Source organism: Rhyacophila brunnea, unplaced genomic scaffold, assembly GCF_057557595.1.
Source record: "Rhyacophila brunnea isolate RB1 unplaced genomic scaffold, BYU_Rbru_1.0 scaffold_13, whole genome shotgun sequence".
Lineage (NCBI taxonomy): Eukaryota > Metazoa > Arthropoda > Insecta > Trichoptera > Rhyacophilidae > Rhyacophila > Rhyacophila brunnea.
Genome location: NW_028232785.1, coordinates 27,040,837 through 27,056,833, shown reverse-complemented (window position 1 = coordinate 27,056,833; position 15,997 = coordinate 27,040,837).

The following is a 15,997-nucleotide window of genomic DNA, read 5'->3' as shown; positions in this document are numbered from 1 at the left end:
GCGGCCATGAAATACGCTTGAACTCCTGCTGGTCTGAGACGTGCTGCGTCACAGCCTGTGCTGTGAATACCAGATGAAAGTTAAGTTGACCTCTTTGTAATGTTTCCCAACTATTGTAAACGTAGAGCTTGCATGTAAGTCATGCATATGGAATTTACGACACAACTCCGTAGAAAGAGTGTGTCTCTTCCAACAATGTAACCTTGATGTTGCGAACACGCAACGAGATCTGTACCAGAGATGTACACCCGATCTCACGATACAGATGAAATCGCTATGAAGGACACTAAGATGTTGTAAACTTGTAAATATAGCTTAATTAAAGCATTTAGTATAAGAGCTTGGCAGCTGTGAGAAAAACAACTGAGAGGTCTAGTCTCACTTGCTCTGTTTGTTTGGTCAATTCTCTAATTGCACACCGGACTTTGTGTTGTGAGTCGTGTAATTGGGAGAGGGTCAATCCAGCTGGGAAAAGCAGTGTGTCCTGGCGCTGTGATATGACTGTTGATAGGAAGGTACTGGAAAAGTCCGTTCTGTCAAATTTTTAGGGTGCGCGACCAAGCAAACTCAAGTGGGGACCTCAAGAACCAACTCTTAATAGCTTAGTAATTCATATTGTCTAATACATATGAACGCTTGTGGTTACTTATTCCGCATAAGCTGGAAGCATTTAGAATTAATAATTTTCGGAAAAAACGACTCGGCATAAAGACCGGTCAACAGGATGTGTGACTCAACACGTCACAAAATTTAACATTATAGGCAAATGCAGATTTGGAGGTGAGCCGTGGTGTGGTGGATCTGGCTAATCGCTGAGTAAATTCCCTACAGCTTCATGTTGCCCTTGGACATCTGTCACCTTGGCGCACTAGAGTAAGATCACGATAGTTTTAAGCAGCGACAAGGGGGCATATGCCTTTAAGGGACATGAGCAACTCTCAGATTGTCTGTTGTGGTCTGGTGGGAACCGGAGTGGAGTAGTATATAAACTAGATCATAAGCACACACCACACACAAGGATAGAGTACTGATGAAGATAGAGCTCTGGTTTTTATCAACACCACGGCTAGACAACGCTGATCGAAGTTTATAGGTTATAGATTCATGATAGATATAAACTTCTGCGCGCTCAAACAGAAATTTATTATTTTAATGGTAGTTCAATAAGCCAACGTGGCAATGAATGGTATTTTCTTGTATAATAAATTCATTTTCAGAGAGAGGTCCGAGCCCGCTTCACGCGGTTCCCCTTCAAGCTGCATCACTTGTGCATATGTCTTTCAGAATACCACACTTATCGTCACCGCTTAATTGCCACGATAAGCATCCGATGGTCTAGTAAACCATCCATTTTCAGATTCAGATAGTAAACAAGATGAGCTTGGAGAAGCTCGCGTCACGACATCGTACGTTGGTCACTCCAGAAGCAATTTAGACGTCAACATGAGGGAGCCCGAAATGGCATACCTCAGACGCGGAAGAAGGAGCGCTGAGAATTAGGTTCTCAAGCGCTGAGAATAAGTTGCATTAGCAATCGGTTTGCGTTGAGCTGTGGGAGGAAGCAGCGGCAAACTCAAAAAGTACCAGTTCAAGAAGGATAGACTCCTTTTAGAATGGGAAACTGAAGCTACATCTAGGTCTGGCATCGGTCAGGATACCATAGAAGTGGAGGAGGTCTGAAGAGCCCCACCACACTAGATAGTCGTAAGCGTGCCTAGACAGCACCGATAAACCTATCATTCCTGCCCTTGCGACATGCTTACATGCAAGGCCCGCGTGGGGAGACAGAGGTCCAACTGTCTGTCAATTAGGAAACAACTTCTCAATGGAGAAGATTGTAAGAAATGTAATCAGCCAAGTAGCCGACGGCCTCATCAAGAATGAGTTCCGTCAAAAACTGTAATTTGATTACCGAACAATAGTCATATTGTTGACAGATACTTTAATTTGTAAAATTTGTACTGTGCAAAACTATATTTCTTAAAAAGGCCTCTATGTGATGCAAGGTAACCCCCCCAGAAGGATGGATGAAGGGAGCAAGGAGCGACGAGGAGACGTTGGCGCGCACTTCACCCGCACACAAGAGGGTCTGCGCTGGATCGCTGTCAGCAGCTCCGCCGTCAGCAGTTTCGTCACCTGCCCCGACCGTCCCACCTGACTGCACCAACTTCTCATCACCAAGAAGCGGAGAACGCCCCTGGCAGGAAATTGACACCCATGACTCAATTTCTTCCTGACCAAGCGGGTGATGTAACGCGATGAACTCGTCACCTAAAGAAACCATAAATATACTTTCTTAACTGGCAACACCAAACTCATGCTGGCTGCAAATAATCAACGGCCGGAGCAGACAAGGTGGGGGGGACGTAGCGGCGGGGGCGAGAACACAAGTGCGTGGGAGGCAACTTCCTTCTTCTGGTTCCAAACGTTCTACGGGGCGGACGCGCTCGTACCGCGCGACGCGGTCGTGTAGGAGCACACGCTTCAACAATGGATGGGATATTCGCATACCCGTGTCGAGGGGTACAGTGCTAGTGTCATCTTCACCCGGGAATACACCCCTTGGACTTGGGAATGGAAGGACGTTGAGGAGGGCTCGATGCATGTAAATATGTAATTATAAATTGTGTCTAGGTTAGTGCCATTTGCTGGTGACGGAGACGCTCCTGTGAGAACCTCCGTCCCACTTCTTTTATATATAATCTTTTGTAAACCTTCGCTGAAATAATCTCTCATTAAATGTAACCGCATTTCAGCGATATACTTTGAAACCTCTTTCACTTATCAACCTAGAGTCCCAGTAAACACATGGTCTTTTGCAGCTGTTTCCCTCCCAAAGAAAAGCTAGCTGGCGTCCAACCCTGTTGGACGGGGGTACCTCAAAGGTTGAAGGAAACGTGCAAGCCTAACTCCAGACTCCTGGTGAGTCTGGGAATCCACGCCAAGGGAGTTGCTTCCCGGCGTGGGTTTAGCTGCTCCAAATAGCGGTCGGATCCACTCCTTTTGATAAGAAATTCTCATGTTCTACACCAGAAGGTGGCAAAGTTAGGTGGACGAGAGAGCGAGGTCGGAACGAGCGGCTTCAGAAGTATAAGTCTGATGTAGGTAAAGCTCAAATTACTCATTATGTTACATTCATGTGACAAATCTTTCCTACCTTATGTAAGTATCAGATAGCTATGTAGTCGTTGCATTGTTAAATAACATTAGAAGAACTTTCAGTTTCCTATATGTTACACATAATTACAACAAAACACTATCCAGAAAGCCTTTCATAGTTATGATCGAGTTGTCTATGGTCTACAAAATCAGCAATAGCTTCATTCTGTTTTTCTATTGAAAATATTACCATATATAAAAACTCTCTTTTTCATAATTTAGGTAAATTATTTTGTAATTGTTAAACGATGACAAAAATATGAAAAATATACAAAATAAATTCAATAACTATAAATACACAATTAATATTTAATAAAAATGATTAAATGTCTCCGCAATTAGTGAATAATATAAGTTATTTTTTGACCATGTTTTTCCGGATACGGTAACACTTGCCGTTGAAATGTCAGATTTTGTCATTTACAATTATTACAAATATATGCCATGATGTGAATAATTATATAGAATGATTAAAACTAATATTACCATGTTGGTGTGTAGGTGACTAAGTACTTATATATTTCAACTACCTATCTATTGGTTTAATATTACATAAATATCTAAATCTGAATAAGAAAAGTTAATTTATAATTCATTGACACTGACATTTCAATTCGATAATCGGATTTACTAAATTAAGACATATACAGAATCAAGAAATTAAAGGAAAATATGTCGTATTAAATGTCACGGATATTTAATAGTTGTTCAATACCCATATTGAGATCAATTGTTAAATGAATTTGAGTGTATTGGCCGTTTTAAAGACACGTCAATTTATTTTGACAGCAGCTGTCAGTGATAAATGGCAATACGGAAGGGGGGCAAGGGGGCGAGTTCATAACAAAAGTAGTCTATGGTTAAGGATTCCTTATCTCTATAATCTATAGTTAACAGATGGGTTTCGGCTACTTACAATTTTTACTGTTATTTTATGGTAAGTACGAATTGAGCACCGCGCTCTTATAAGGTAAAATGTAAGTAGGTAATTAAAATGTATAGGATTAAGGTTAAAAATAGATAATAAATTGTAAACGACTTATGTGATATCATTTGCTAAACATTGTAAACAAATGTCCATTCATATTTAATCCAATTTTGAATTATATAAAATCAAATTTTTTTTTCGTAATTTGGATCGCGATGTATTTTCCGGTGACAAATATGAAATATCTTAAATAAATTAATTATGATATCAGATATTGTCGTAGTTAAAATTTAATGATTATGTTTTGTAAGTGTTGATTGCACACGCTTAATTTAAATAATAAATTAATGTTTTTAATTATAGTAAGGAGTGTACAAATTTTAAGTACCTACCTTTATAAAAGATAGATGAAGGAATTTAGGAAATAGAAATTCTAACAATGTAAGTCCAAGGACTCGGTTTCTTTCCTAATTTGCAAATAGAAATTGTTCTTTAGATCTGTCGATTAACCCCGACAGATCAATTTTAAATTGTAAAAAGTTACCCTAAATAGGTAACTTTCAAACCTTATAAATAAATACTTGTAGAAATCTAGATTGGATATAAAGTCATACTTCTAAGCTAAATTGTTTTATAAATATAATTAAATAAATTTTGGTTGTACCTACTTCCAGCTGACGAGAATTAGCGCGCGAAGTTTCGGTATAAAAGAAACGGCTGAATTTAATTTACATCATTCTGTTTGCGCTAATACATTCGAGCACTATTTTTATCATTCGTATTGCGCACCGTTTTGAACGGGTACATTTTCATTTTTCTTAACCACGAACCCAATAAATGAATTAATAGATATTTGGCCAATCTATGTTGAAAGTACTACAGGGACTTTTACGATTGTTACTAAACTTGTACCACCTATGGGTAACCATAAGTTGCTTATTTTTACCTAATTAAATGATCATAACTTCCCGGAAAAGCCGGGAAATAAACAGCTTTTCTGTAATTGGTCCGAGAGTCTGTCTCTTGGTCTCATGGAAGAGGTATAAAAACTGCCCATTGGTCCGCTTTTCGCGTGTGAACACGCCCCGAAAAGTCATGTTAGACCTTTCTTGACCCTTTTCAGTATTTTAAGTTAATAAAATCCATATTTCAATGACAAGTATTTGAACCTCTACACGTAAACATAATCTCTTGATCAAAAATATAAGTGATTCTTTAGTTATTCAAAGAAAACATAAATTTAGAGTGGAGGAAATTTGCAACTGTGACGTCAAATCTCAGGAAGTTACCTTCTGGAGGGTATAAAAGATCGTGCTTTTTCATACACGTCAGTCGTCGATTTTTCAATAGTAACGTAAGGTTGTGCTGCTGCGTAGAAGAAACTCGCAAAGTTTTCTTTAAAATACGTTCGCGATATATTTACGAAATATTCCGTCGTGTCACTAAATGCGACTTCATCACGGGTGACGTAAACGTCACCGTGATGCAGTCGCATTTAGTGAACACAGATCGGCATATCTTCGTCAATCTATCGCGATCGTATTTTATAAAAGGAGCATAGTTTCCTAAGGTTTATAGTCGGCCGCTCATAGTATATAAGTGTGCAACAGTACGTTAAATAAATATAAAAAATAGTTATAATTAGTTATCTTTATATAATAACTAAGTTAAATAAGTTTACAAATAATTAAATAATTATCTGAAGCTTAAATAAATTGTGTAATTGTTAATAAACATTTAAATATAATAAATTTATTTATTGGAATTAATTTAAATAAATAATTAAATCAGTATTATTGAACAAGTTTTTATTTTAAAAATAACCCGCGATGTTTTCTACGAAAAACATCTGACATAAAGAAAAGTGACAGGAGGTCAGCTGTCTTTGACATTCACGTATATATTTACGAAAGTAAATTTAAATTGGAGGTTAATGAAATAATTAACGATCCGGACGTCAGCCTATTACTAGGTGGCGGTTCTTTAAACATTTTAAAGTTAAATAATATTGTTATGGTGTATTTAAATAGTGTCGAACAAGAACTTTAGGTGACTACCTCCCCTCATACAGAGCTGAGCTAGCTAAGCAAAGGTTCTCAATCGGTCTAAGGGCAGGACCGGTTGAAGATAAAGTGCCTTTGGGATTATTCCGGGACTGGGGTAACGTCATTAGGTTACTTTATAATTATTTAAATTTTATGAAATGCATTGGCGAACTCTATTATGCTATACTGATTTGGAAAACGGCGAATTTTATTAATTTAAAATGTTTGAATTTTATACTTACATTGTAAATGATTTTTATATCTGTACTTATTGTCTACGCTTATAATAGCGTTTTCGCCATATAATAGCGGTTTTTTTTCCATGATTGTCATGCTTGCCATGATTCCATTTTAAGATCGTTTCGTCGTGAACACCCATATGAAGTTTTTTTTGCACTTCTAAGGTTTTTCGACAGCATGTTATTTCATTTATTTTGAGATGGCTCAGTCGAGAGATTCCATTTGAGCACACATTGCATTTATAAAGTTTTTCACCAGTAAGTTTTTTTAATGTTTCTAAAATAACTAAGGTGCGAGCATCTAATTCTAAATTAACATTCATTGCATGTATACATTTTTTCACCAGTATTCACTGTTTTATGTAATTTAGGACTAGATGTCGAGCATCATATGACCACACATTGCATTTATAAAGTGTTCAACCAGTATGAGTCTATAACGTATTTTAAGATCGCTTCGTCGCAAACATCGATATGATAATTTATTGCGTTTATAAGGTTTTCACCAGCATGTCATATTATGTATTTTGAGATGGCTTGGTCGAGAGCACCTATATGAGCACACATTGCATATATAAAGTTTTCACCAGTATGTGTCTTTTTATGTTTTCTAAGATAACTAGGGTGCGAGCATTTAAATGAACATAAATTGCATGTATAAGGTTTTTCATCAGAATGCGTCGTTTTATGTAATTCAAGACTACTAGATGTCGTGCATCTATATGAACACACATTGCATTTATAAGGTTTTTCACCAGTATGTGTCATATTATGTATTTTAAGATCACTTCGTCGCAAGCATCTATATGAACATCCATTGCATTTATAAGGTTTTTCACCAGTATGTGTCATTTTATGTATTTTTAGATTACCAATTGTCGAGCACATATATGAACATTCAGTGCATTTATAAGGTTTTTCACCAGTATGTTTCATATTATGTTTGTTAAGGTCACCAAGTTGCGAGAAACTATATGAACAAACGTTGCATTTATAAGGTTTTTCACCAGTATGTGTCATTTTATGTCTTTTAAGATTATTAAGTTGCGAACATTTATATGGGCAAATATTGCATTTATGAGGTTGTTCACGAGTATGTGTCATTTTATGATCTTTAAGATAGCTTAGTCGTGAGCATATATATGAACACACATTGCATTTAAAAGGTTTTTCACCAGTATGTGTCATTTCATGCATTTTAAGATTACCCTGATTCGAGCATACATATGAGCATACGTTGCATTTATGAGGTTTTTTGCCAGTATGTGTCATTGTATGTCTTTTAAGATCACTTTTTTGCGAGCATCTATATGAGCATTCATTGCATTTATAGGGTTTTTCACCAGTATGTGTCATTTTATGCTGTTTAAGATTACCTCGAGTCGAAGATCTAAATGAACACGCTTTGCATTTAAAAGGTTTTTTCACCACTATGGGTCATGTTATGTCGTTTAAGATTACCAAGAAGCGAAGATCTATAAGAGCATTCATTGCATTTATAAGGTTTTTCACTACTATTTGTCATTTTACGTGCTTTCAGAATACTAAGTTGTGAGCATACTCTGTGTTTCTTAATTGCTTGACTCTGATTATCAATCACGTCCGTGTGAAGCATTTTATGACTTTTCAGAGCACTTTCGGATCCAAAAACCGCGTTACAAATGCAGCAAATCAAATTACGTGAGAAATGGATTACTCTTCTCAGAATTAGTCGAACCTCCTTCGGAGTACCTCGTTCTATGATTTCTTTTTTAATGTTATTCTCATCTATTGTCACTTCTGAATATTGCATTATTTTATCCTGGACTCGATCTTTTGAGGATCGTTGGCTCTGATCTGTATCTTGATGCTTTGTGAAAAATCCCTTAGTAGAAACCTAGAAAAACCATAAGAATTGAAATCAAAATTATCAGTTTTTATAAAGTTTCCGAAACTTTTGTTTTTCAGCATCTTCAGACATCATAAATAATGAAGTGACAGTAAAATGACAATAAGAAGTGACAATAGTATTAAGTTCGGTATTAAATACATACAAAACAATAATGTTACGGAATGATCCATAAGTGGGTAAACAATGCATTACATATTATAACATCCAAAAGCAAATGCATTAAACCTGTTATATATGGATACGTGCACTAATTGATTAGAATATATATTTAAATGTCATCAAGCAAACTCGATCAATAGTATAAACAATATTTTAACATACTACGGAATTCCACATGATTTAATATAACACTAACTACACGATACTACTCCATATTGGAGAAAAATGGTATGGTGTGGGAATTGCTATTTGGTAGCGAAGCTTTGTCAGCAACTGACGAAAGTTTCATCGCAATCGGATGAATGGTATAGGAACGCACACGCATACAAGAAGATAGAATAGAAGAAGAAGAAGATGGTTGTACTAATTCAGAAACCTTCACGGGTGCGCGCACAATAACTGACGAAAGTTTCTTCGCAATCGGATGAATGGTACAGGAACCATACGAATAAAAGATGATAGAACGAAGAAAAAGACGATGAATCTACTAATTCTGAAACCTTCGCAGGTGTGCGCACACCAACTGACGAAAGTTTCATCGCAATCGGATGAACGGTATAAGAACGCAAACAAATAGAAGAAGATAGAATAGAAGAAGATGGTTTTTCTAATTGAAACACCTTCGTGAGTGTGCGCACAATAACCGACGAAAGTTTCATCACAATCGGATGAATGGTATAGGAACCATACTAATAAAAGAAGATAGAATGATGAAAAAGATGATGATTTTTCTAATTTAGAAACCTTCGCGGGTGTGCGCACAACAACTTACGAAAGTTTCATCGCAATCGGATGAATGGTATAGGAATCATACGAATAAAATAAATAAAATGAAGAAGGAAAATATAGTTTTTCCAATTCAAAAATCTTCGCGGGTGTACACATAATAACTCACCAAAGTTTCATCGCAATCCGATGAATGGTATAGGAACGCATGCGGGACAAACAAACATTCATTTTTATATATAAGTATAGACTACGGTGGCCGCGCGGCATAAGCGTTGGACTACAAAGCCGTGGGTCCCAGGTTCGAATCCTGGGTCTGGCAAGTACAAAAATTGTTTTTCAATTTGTGTGTGTCAGGGTATGGACCTAATAGGTTGATCTATATCTTTAACATAATTTATATTGTTAATTTTAGTTACCTACTTCGAATAAATATTTTTTTAATTTGTACAAAACATTTATTTTTTCTCCAAGAAATATAACCACAGGACGCCTTTTGCAATTTCCTTATGCGCCCCTCCATGCATTACCCCCTAAAATCATACATGTTAATTTCAAAAGCCCCTAAAACGGTAGTTGAGTTTCAAAGTCTCCTAAAATGAAAATCATTTGATTTTTAATATATTCTCTCAGTAAAATATGCAAAAAGTGATTAAGGGATACTAAATATTATACTCTTTATGGTGTATAAATCAAATAATAAATACATAAAGTTCACGCATTCAATAGATATGACCTTTTCTCATTTTTCTCAGAACTGTCAAAAGTCGTTTAGGGGCTTTTGAAACTAGACGCTTCATATTATGATTAGATACTACATTAAATCGCCGATATCTTGACATCTGACTCGATTCGCATGAAATACCATAACAAATCTGTTTTCAAAATTTCAGTGGAAAATAGTTTTATTTTTATGCTTAGATAGAACTTACGAAAGGGTTAACTGCCAAACCGAACTGTGAAACTGCGCATATTTTTTCACATTTATGATTAGTATTTAGACCGGCAAAACATGAATAGAGTGACGATCGAACAGCGACTATGGGCTAAACGAGTTTGTTAATATGAAGTCCAATTTAGAAGAGACCCTACAGACCCCATTACATAAAAAAGTTGACTGGCTTGGGCGATTTACATACTTACTGGTGGAATCATCTAAACCTTATTTCTTAAAAAAAAATTAGGCCGGAGCTCGCATTACGGGCAACGGAGATCACTAGGCACTGGACAACAATCAATGATATTTGTTTCTGTTGCAAATATTGATGACATTTATTTGGTAAAGGTGTGGTATTACAGAATAAAACTACGTGTCATAGAACAAACGTAACCACTGACTTATTGAAATAGGTTTATGTTATGACATGAACCTGTCGATTTGCCTCCAAAAACGTGCGATTTGACAAATATTGAATATTACCTATTTCCTGTGTGGCTAGGTGAAGTCGCTGGTATACGTTGATAAGCCATATATAATTGACGCCTTAGAAAACAACATTGTTTGTGTTATTTATGATATACAGCCAGCAGTGCTCGAAAAAGTGACCCAAAAACCAGACGTACAGAATGCGCTTCGTTAAGAACAACCCCGGTGGCGATATGCCACAAATTATTTTGAAATGTTAGGTACTGTCGACTGTCTGACAATACACGCTAGGTACCTATGTTCATTAGTTTTAAAACTCAAAGACGCTGCCAATTGCTATAACTGCAAGTGAGGAATTTAAACACAATTAAAATTTAATTTATTTAGGATTACTAAGTCGCTGGTAAGCAATCACATTTGTGTGAATCATTTTGTGACTTTTTAAAGCACTTCCGCATCGAAAACTGCGTTACAAACGCTGCAAACAAAATTACATGAGAATTATATTACCCTTGTCAGTATAAGCCGAAGTTCCTTCGGAGTATTTGGTTTAAAGATTAATTCTTCTTTAATGTTTTGTTTATCTATCGTTACTTCTGAATACTGCATCATTCGATACTGGATTCCATCAGGCGAGGATTGTTGACTTATATCTGTATCGTGATGGTTTGTGATAAATCCCTCAGTAGAAACCTAGAAAGCCAAAATTATCGTTATTATAAATTCTAAATTATATTTTACACTATTCCGTTTAAGATACTTTCTCCAAAATTTTGCCTTTCAGCATCCAGTTGACATTAAGTAAAGAAATGAGTGTAAACATGACGATAAGAAATGATAACAATATGACATGACCCCGGGCGTCGGCCTTATACTGAAGCTCACTATAAACCATTTGGCGGCCTAACCATATACCATGGTCGCATAGTCAACTGGGACAACAAACTGTATGCGCCGATCTCTTGACTAGCTGAGATGAAAATTTCCAGGTGAAAGTCCCGCGGTTTACACTGGCGAATCTATCAGGTAAAACTTGGAAGAAATGAAAGTCGGCCATACGGCCTATGAAAGGTATATGTTATAAAAATTAGCTATATGATGCAATATAATGTGTAAAACTGTAAAATCACTATGATTGAACTTAAGAAATACATATGATTCAGTATATAATTTTATCCGGTAAATAACAGACACAAAACTAAGCGAGAGAAAAGGTGACAATTGTATGAGAGAGAAAGAGACGAAGATACTTTTATAATCATCCATGAGAAAAAAACCGTTAAATTTAAATTTCGAATTTGTGGAATATATAATTTTATACTTTTACAAACTATATGTTAGTAGGTAAGATTTCATTGTAATGATTTTGTTTTTGTTCGTAAGGAAAAGAGTCAACGCGAAACACTCTAAAACTTTTTATTCATTCAATTTCTCAGTCCTCGAATGGAATTTTTAATCGAGAACTTCCTATTACTGTCTCGAGTCACAAGACGTATATATGTGCAACTTTTTCCGACATATTCACGACTCAGTCCCCGGATGGAATTATTAACTGGGAACTTCATGGAACTGTTACATTTTACAAGGCGTATATTATATATAAGTATGTAACTATTCTCCGACATATTACATAATATTTGTATTTTTTTTAAAAATTGTCCGATCGCAGAAATATAAAGTATGCGATAACTTTTTCACCACGATCGTGAAACTGCGTTCCAAATGCTGCAAATTACGTGAGAAATGTATTACCCTTGTCAGAATGAGTAGAAGTTCCTTCGGAGGAATTGGTTTTAAGATTTCTTCTTTGATATTTTGTTCATCTATCGTCACTTCTGAATGCAACATCATTCGATTTTGGATTTCATCAGGCGAGGATTGTTGACGTTTATCTGTTTCGTGATGCGTTATGAAAAATCCCTTGGTAGAAACCTTTAAAACGTTTTAAAAAAAAATGGTTAGGTACATGTTCAAACACGCGCGTTAATATGATCTTACTACCTACTTCATTTAACATTTGTCAATTTATGGCTACGGTCGTATGTTGTAGCTTAGCCACTGGGAAATGCAAATAGAAATGGCGTATATCAAAAAAATACTACCTTATTCTTATTCTTATAATTATTATAAAGCAAACATTATTCGTAGAATGTTTATAACATTTGAATGGTCAAAGACATAGCGTATAATCAGTATCTTTAAAATTATCTTTAAATGTGTAAAGCTTTCCCATTTTTTGAATAATAAAATGCCTAATTCTTGTCAAATTTGGGATCACAGAGATTATCAATATAATTTTTTATTGTAAATATTTCACTATAATAATGTCGACATAAATTTTACTAATGGTTTTATAGATGCTTTTAAAAATTAATAAATATAAAAAATCTTAACACCACTTCACATGGACGTACTGAAATATGACTATATTCTAAAAAATTAGAGCGAGAGGTTTAAAAGAATACTATTTTATGTAATAAAAATACTTTATGCAGTCATCAAATGTTTAAAAAAAATATAAAGGATAATAAGGCTTCAAAATGATGTAAATAGATTATCTTCCGCACATACCTTGTGTCGGTACTTGCTCGTTATCGAGTACTTGCCCGTAGTGCGAGTGCAATTTGTAAAACACTCGATATTTTGTTTTTCAAATAAAAATAACAACGCAAAAACTCCACGCAAAGAGATGTATGAGGTATCGACCTTTTGTCTTTAAAAGATCTTTCATATCAGTTCACACCTCGTATCGTGGGTGTCGTCATGGCTGAGCAAACCGAGTCACAAAGTTACACCTGTTCATTGGCCGCATCCGTGTACCATGTATTGTATTATTGTAAAATAAATGTATTGAGGAAAAAGTTTAACTTATCTAGCAAATCGTATCGTAAGATGTCTATATTATTATGTTATGTACTTAATGAGATAAAATTATTCTAAGGCAAGGGTCACATACGTCTGAACATTTCGCGAACCCCTTTGTCACATAGCTGTAAGCTTGATACGATCGTCCCTGATTGGACCTAATTAAGTTTACAATTTTTCGGCCCGATCGGACATAGGGATCGCGAGCAACAGCGGCACATATTTTATATGGGATCTCTATTATATTCTAACCTACCCCAACCTAATATTACCTCATAATAATCTTAGTTGGTGATAATGGTGCATCAGCATGTATGAAAATTTCAAATTTTCAATTAACGATTATTGGACCGAAAAGCCAACGCGCCGACAGAAGAAAGTATTTGTTATAATTGTCTACGTGGAATAAACTGTTTTCGTAAAAAAAAAAATACAAAAGCCACCGCCACCTCTGCGGCACAATTACCAAAACATTGTCTTATACAATATGTATTAATTATCAAAATAACCTGAATTGTGTTATCATCAACATGTTCTGGTGATGATCGATGACCTTTCGGACAAAGCGAATGGATATAGATATTTGGTATGATATTATTATCTATAACACTGCGCAGTGTTTCGCCATCTGACTCAACGTCGAACGGTTCACTTTTAATGTCCATTTTAACAATAATATAACACGAGAGTGAGACACGTGTCACAATAGGTTATGAAAGACTGTCAATCACTCTTTGTATTGCTATAAAAGCAGTTTTTACATGACTAATTCACACAACAAAATAATAGCGAAAGTTTAAATATTAACACTCATGAATGTATTTTAATTAGACTTGTATTAGACGAGAATACATTAGTAAATTAATTTATAGCGTGTGAGTTTATCTAATGTTGAAATAAGAAACGAAATGGCGTCGCATTATTTAGAGCAGTGCTGCCAGTGTTGCCATCTTTTTCTATGCTGATTATAGTACGAAGGCGTAAAAATTATAGTATTTCTAAAAAATATATAGTACAGGAACATTTTTCGTCTTGAATCCTTTAAAATTATAGTATTTTGGTATATTTGGCGTAAAATTATAGTATTTTACATTTTTCGCCGAATTAAAATTATAGTATTGTACTATAATTATTAGAGTACGGTTGCCATCACTGAGTGCTGCCAACAATGCCAACTCTTGAACCATAGACAATCTTGAACTGTCCTGTCATAGACATAATTTTCAATAATAATACACGTCATATTTGAACAAAATAATAATTTACCTAATTAATTTATTTATTATAGGTCCTGTCACTCGCTATTAATAATTGGGTCTCTGGCTTCTAAAGACGAATAATTATGCTTTGATCATTTTAGTCATTTCGAGAGCGATTAAACACACAAAAAATATATTCGGAAATGAACCTTAGGCATAAAGGTTCAAATAGACTATATGACGATTGGGCACATATGTGACAAGAGCGTTTTAGTGTCTATGATCATATCTATGCCATTCCGTTTACACATATGAGCCAATATATGTCAAAAAAATCTATGACAGAAATGTGGGCATAGATTCTATGACACCCGCATGTGCCAATCCGTTTACACACGATGCCGTAAAATCTATTGTGTCACATATTTGCCACTGATAAATACTACCAACATGACGCTTGACAAACTTTATGGTTGGTACGCCTTCATAAACGTCAAACAGATAATAATATAAAACGAAATAAATCAGTAGGCATGTTAGTTATTTGTGAGATTTTTTTTATAGATTTTTTTAGATTTGGTTCGTCAGTGGATTGCAAGACGGGAGACTCTCGGATGTTATAGTAATTGATTAAGAGAGCCAAGAGCTGAGGATACGGCAATGTATACAAATTTTGTACGCTTGTCGCTGGAAGATAGATACCTATATTGAAGTAGTGGCGACAGCTATTGAGTCGCAGTCAAGGAACTTCAGGAGGCCGGAAAACTTCCATCTCACGTGGTACCTGTCGCTGGTCCCTTGGCCACTCTTTGTCGCCTTTTTCTTATTTTTATAGTCTTTGTATTGGCACCGAAAACTCTGCCATTTACGCGTGGCATCATCCACCGAGTACTGAGAGTGAGAACTGCTTTCAAGGCCCAAATCTTGTACGATTTGGGCCCAAGCAGCATTTCTTTTGACCCTGTTTTTATAATCGGTCAGTGTACAGTCTCACAATAGTGGATTACCTTCCACCTATCTGATTAAATTAATGATTATTTCATCCGTCCACTCCAACACGATTTTGCGACTTCTTTTGTCCATTTTTTTACTAGGTATTGTTTCGTTTAGTAGTCAAGATTGTTAAGATGGCGTTTGAAATCAAAGACAGAAATACACTTCCCGCGCGATCTATGACCCATAAACAATAATATATGACAACATGTTCGGCATAGATGTCACAAAACTAGTGTCACACAAAACTACCGAGGTGTTTACACTGAGCCGAAAATCTATGACATAGAAGGCCGTCATAGATCGTTTGACATATATGTGACAGTCTATGACATCGTATTTACACTCTATGACACAGGACGCCAACATAAGAAACGGGTTTTTCGACATATATGTGACCGATCGTCATTTATAGTGTATTTGAAGC